Raw genomic sequence first — 5,694 nt, forward strand, 5'->3', positions numbered from 1 at the left:
TTTTCTGCAAACCTCATTTTTGAAAGATTTACAAGAGAGGGAAATTTTTACAATTATTTGCAACAAAGTCTACATTGTTTACAGCGTGAATAAACCGATTTATTGATAGAAACTGGACTCTTCTTATTGACCCATGCACAAGTTCATTTATATATCGGAACTCATTTCCCAGTATCAACATTTTCCTAGCAGTGTATTGTAGTCAGATACAATTAGTATACCAAGAAATACTCTTATTTCTTCCTTTGTGTTGAAAGGAATTTGGGTTATTTGTGAAAAGGGTGTAACGGTTAGTCTCGGTTACAAATACATTTAGGATCTCATCAATAAAAGATAATTTGAAAATATCACCCGGAGACATTTCACAATATTTTGTATATTACTTTGTAGAAAAACTTTGCTCTGCACTGATACTTCATTGTTTGTCAGTGTTCTTGAAACGATTTTTTTTTGTACTTCTATCTTTTGTACTTCGACTTTTGTTGAAGTACTTCTATCATTATTTTGACTGAACACGAAGAACCATCTGAATCATTACTATGATGGTGACAAACAGATATGTTATCAAGTACAAAGCCAGTAGACACATCGGCTCCAATTCTCTACAAATCAGAATAAACTACTTCAGCTCCAGTGAGTAGCTGATGTTTGCTAAAGTTATTTATCATTCCATCATTGTCTTGATCAGCTGAATCTTCCCCTGAATGAATTTTCAGACAGACACCTGAAAACCGCAATTACGAATTAATAGTTTCACACACATACCATTTTATAAAAAAATAATAATAAAAAGATTATTTTGTGAACAATCTAGGAAAGATTTTCCCACATATTTTTAAATTGTGACATTATGGTAGAAATATTCAGAAATTCACTTTACAAGGTGTATCGCTGTAATTATTTTTCTTTGTGTTATTAGACATAATAGTTACGATAGCCATATCTAATTATCATCATTGTCTGTGACAATCAAAAGATATAAAAGAGCATTTCAAATATATGTCAAAAAATAATAAAAAATAAAACATTAAAATATCTAACAAAATCAGTATTGGTTGAATTAGCAGTGTAAACCACTTAGTAGTGCCACTTGGCATCTGCTATTCTTAGTTACAGTTAATAAAATAACTATCTGGATTATTGAAAAACTAGAATGTGATTTCATTTTTAGGATCACTAACCAACGTATTAAGACATTTGGCAGAAAAAAAATTGTGACAAGTGACAAAGAACTCTCTTTAATTTCCTTAATGAATTTTCCATTATAACCAAAATTACCGAAAGTAAATTTAGTCACAATAACTGGCGTATTCAAAATAGTAGTAATGTTGCAGTGTCAGCTTACGTGTAGGCACTGTGGAACTGCAGCACCCCCAATTCCACTTTATATCGATAATATTTAATATAATGAGTCCTTTTTTTTTTCTTTATGCTTTTACAATATATAATCCTTAAGCTTATGTCGATAGCCTGTGGATTATGAAAAAGATACAAAAATCATTGTATGGAACTGTACACTTCATAATTCCAGCGGTGTGGTGCTTGGCTGTTGTGCACATGCACACGTAGGAAGCTTCACACACGAGGCTGCAAGGGAGAAAGAGACTGTCGCAATGCCAACCTTGGTTTGTTGGTAGATGGTAGATTTTTTTACTGTGCATATATATGGAACATTCCCTTTTCAAGTTAAGTCAGTGGAAGGAATATGAAAATTGTCTAGTTGTTTTTTCAGTAGCGGTCAGAAGATTGCAGAAAGAAAGGGCTCTTTGATCGCCAAATCTGTCCAAAAACATGATGGAAATACAGAAGAGAAGGTAATTAGTGAAAATTAATTACGTATTTGTTTCTGTGTATGTAGAAATTTAAATTAAGCACCGTTGGACTATAGTGTTTTTAAGCAGACATTTTATTATTCAGTTAAACCGAATATGGGTTTTTTAAGCTCAATGTGCTTAAAAACTGTGTACCATATTCTTGAACGTGATAAGGTGTAGAATTAGATTATTATGCTGTTTCCAGTTATTCTATTTGATTCATTTTTTTTCGGTTCTTTTATTTTACAGAAAACTTTAACCATGGTCTGGTTAACGGCCCAGAAAAAGTTTTCTAGTGCACCCCCACTAATTTTAGCTACGAGCTGCTAATGAATGGTTGTACTCATTGTTACAAACCTTACAAACTATTTAATTGTATTTTACTAACAGCACCACTTAAATTGAGGGTCATAGAGAATAAAGAATTGTGGGTGCCATTTGGCACGCCTAGGCATTAATGGGTTTTTGGAAGTCGAGAGTTACAGCGTTCAAGTCCTAGTAAAGCCAGTTATTTTTACATGGATTTGAATACTAGATCGTGGATACCGGTGTTCTTTGGTGGTTGGGTTTTCAATTAACCACACATCTCAGGAATGGTCGAACTGAGATTGTACAAGACTACACTTCATTTACACTCATACATATCATCCTCTGAAGAATTATCTAAACGGTAGTTGCCGGAGGCTAAACAGGAAAAAAAAAAAGAAAAAGGCATTAATGGGTTACCCACCGGGTTGGCTAATAGTGAATGCATCTTCGCAAATCAGCTGATTTGGAAGTCGAGAGTTCCAGCGTTCAAGTCCTGGTAAAGGCAGTACTTTTATACGGATTTGAATACTAGATCATGGATGCTGTTGTTCTTTGGTGGTTGGATTTCAATTAACCACACATCTCAGGATTGGTCGAACTGAGAATGTACAAGACTACACTCATACATATCATCCTCATTCATCCTCTTAAGTAATACCTGACAGTAATTCCCGGAGGTTAAACAGGAAAAAGGGAAAGGAAAGGCATTAACGGGTTACTTACTAGATGTGGTTTCTTGACACAATGATAAGATCTAAATTAATTTTCTTTAACAATAATTTGATTTCAAATAATTTTATGTATTTTACTTTACAGTATACCGAATTATATTTTTCCTTAGAACCTTTCTTCTCCGGTTATATTTTTTTTGTATGCTTAAAAGTGGTTTTGGATTTTTATAAATATTGATATTGTTTGTTCTATGAATTTTTTTTTCAAAGTTTTGTTTTATCTTTGTAAAATAAGTATTAAAGAGTATCCAATACAGTAAGTTGTATATAAAATTTCAGTAAAATTGTCAGTTTTGTAATAAAAAATTTTGGAGTTTCTTCTACCTTTATAAATGAAAAACCTCCCTACACGAAAAAACCTGTTGGTACCTCGAGATTCTATTTATGTTTCGAATACTTTAACGTAAATATAAAAATAATTTACTATAAGATGTAATTAATAGAATCTTATAATATATGAAAGCTGTTTGTTATAAACCACTATTTGTAGAAATAATACATATAAAAGTAATTTAAGTTTAAGAATTGTACATTTAAGTTTGCATTTTAATTTCAGTTGAAATATGTTGATTTTATCTATGTTTCATTTGAATTTCTGAATACAGTTATAAAACCTCATATTTAGTGTGCCTTCATACGTAAGTCATTGATCATCAGATAGATATTGGTGAAATTTTTATTTATATTTCTTTTTAACTTTTGTTGTTTTTATTGAGCCTCCTGTATTATTCAGTTGTTATTCTTCTGAGTTGACAATATCAAATTTATATATTTTGCTATTAAATTGTTATTTTGTAGAATAATAGAATTATTGAAAACTTTTTCTCGTCAACATTTAAAGTTAAAGTTAAATGTATTATATATATTTTGCCTTAATTTGGAAAAGCAATTGATGAAACAATTTTAATGAAATTTTTGTGTATTGTATTTATTGTTATTTTAAATACTGTATTGCTTTCAATAAATGTATGATTATTTCATTTTGTATTCAGCTCAAAAAAAAATTATATATTGGCAAACATGTATTTTCATATAAAATATAATCCATTTTACTTATGTTTAAAATTGATGTAAATAAACCATTCCAGTGCAAGGTAGGAGTAATAAAATATTTCTACTGTGGTTGACAGACCTCTATATACGAGATGTGGCTATTAAATAACCAGACTAATGCTGTAAAATATTTTATTTTAGATTTACACATATTTAGTTATTATCCCTTCAATATAATTACACCCTTCCTCTATCCCTACAACGCTCCATGCGAATTTTCCGTTGTTCAAAACAGTGCTGGAAGTTTTCATCTCTGAGCTCTTTCGTGATGCATGCTGGTTTTTCTTTCACAGCTTCAACAGTCTGAAATCTTCTTCCTTTTAATGTAGATTTGACCTTAGGGAACGGATAAAATTTAGTGCCAGGTCAGGCGAATAAACCCACCAGGTTGGTTTAGTGGTGAACGCTTCTTCCCAAATCAGCTGATTTGGAAGTTGAGAGTTCCAGCATTCAAGTCCTAGTAAAGTCAAGTTATTTCTATACGGATTTGAATACTAGATCGTGGATACCGGTGTTCTTTGGTGGTTGGGTTTTTACTTAACCACACATCTCAGGAGTGGTTGAACTGAGACTTTAAAAGACTACACTTCATTTACGCTCATACATATCATCCTCTGAAGTAATACCTGAACAGTAATTCCCATAGGCTAAACAGGAAAAAGAGAGAGGTCAGACGAATACAGTGGATGGTTTAACTCTGGGATGTTATAACTTGACAGACAAAGCAGTTGAGCCGGTGCGCTGTCCTGATGAAAAACACAACTTGACTTGTTCTTCCTTAATTCAGGTCGTTTTTTTTTTAATAAAGACAATAGTTAACCATAGACGCTCAGATTGGATCAGATTAAAATTTTTTTCTATATTTTTATCCATTTTTGACATGGAAGGGCGACCCATGCAAATATCATCTTCATCATCTTCTCAGCCATCTTGGAAACAATTAAACCACTCAATAATCCATGCACGTGATAAACATTCATTGCCATATACTTTTTTTTTTTAATAAAAGACATGTTTCAGTAGCTGTTTTTCCAAGTTTCATTTGAAATTTCATGACAATTCTTTGCTTTTATAAAATATTTATAATTTTTTTGGCAAATCAAAAAACATTTAATCAAACGAAGGCCACGGCCAGACTAATATGTCTACAGAAACTGGACTGGCAACAATCGAAGGAGAAGACTTCACACTACACAGCTGTCAGTCGTATGAATTGTTGCATGTGCGATTTTTCTGTAATGGCATTAGTCTCGTTATTTAATAGCCACACCTCGTATAACACAACCAGGCATCAACGGTGATAAATAAATTTCATCTATTTATAAGAAAGTAATTAATTTATGTGTATTTTAATAGTACTGAATTTACCGTGCTAAGGATAAGTAAGCTGAAGAGTACATACAATCTATAAATGATTAGAATGTATGCATCAGTTTCAAATTAAAGTGAAATGGTCTTTAGTATTAGTAGTTAAAAATATAAAATAAATAATTTAATATGTTAACAGGCCTGATTTGGATGTATTGTATCGTACCATAACACATTCAATTTGAATTTATATATTAATTGATATTTATATCTGTAGTTGAATTATTACTATAAATGCACATTATGCATACCCATTTATAAGCCAGCGCATTAATACAATGTCAAGAGTCTTATCAGCTCTTAAATCAAGAAATAGAATTTGTAAAATTTGAAGGCTGACAATGTTTCATATATATGTTTATCTTTTCTTTTTTTTTTGTATAAAGATAAAATACAATGATATTAAAATGTAGTGATAT

Source organism: Lycorma delicatula, chromosome 1 (genome assembly GCF_047948215.1).
Source record: "Lycorma delicatula isolate Av1 chromosome 1, ASM4794821v1, whole genome shotgun sequence".
In the NCBI taxonomy this organism is placed as follows: domain Eukaryota; kingdom Metazoa; phylum Arthropoda; class Insecta; order Hemiptera; family Fulgoridae; genus Lycorma; species Lycorma delicatula.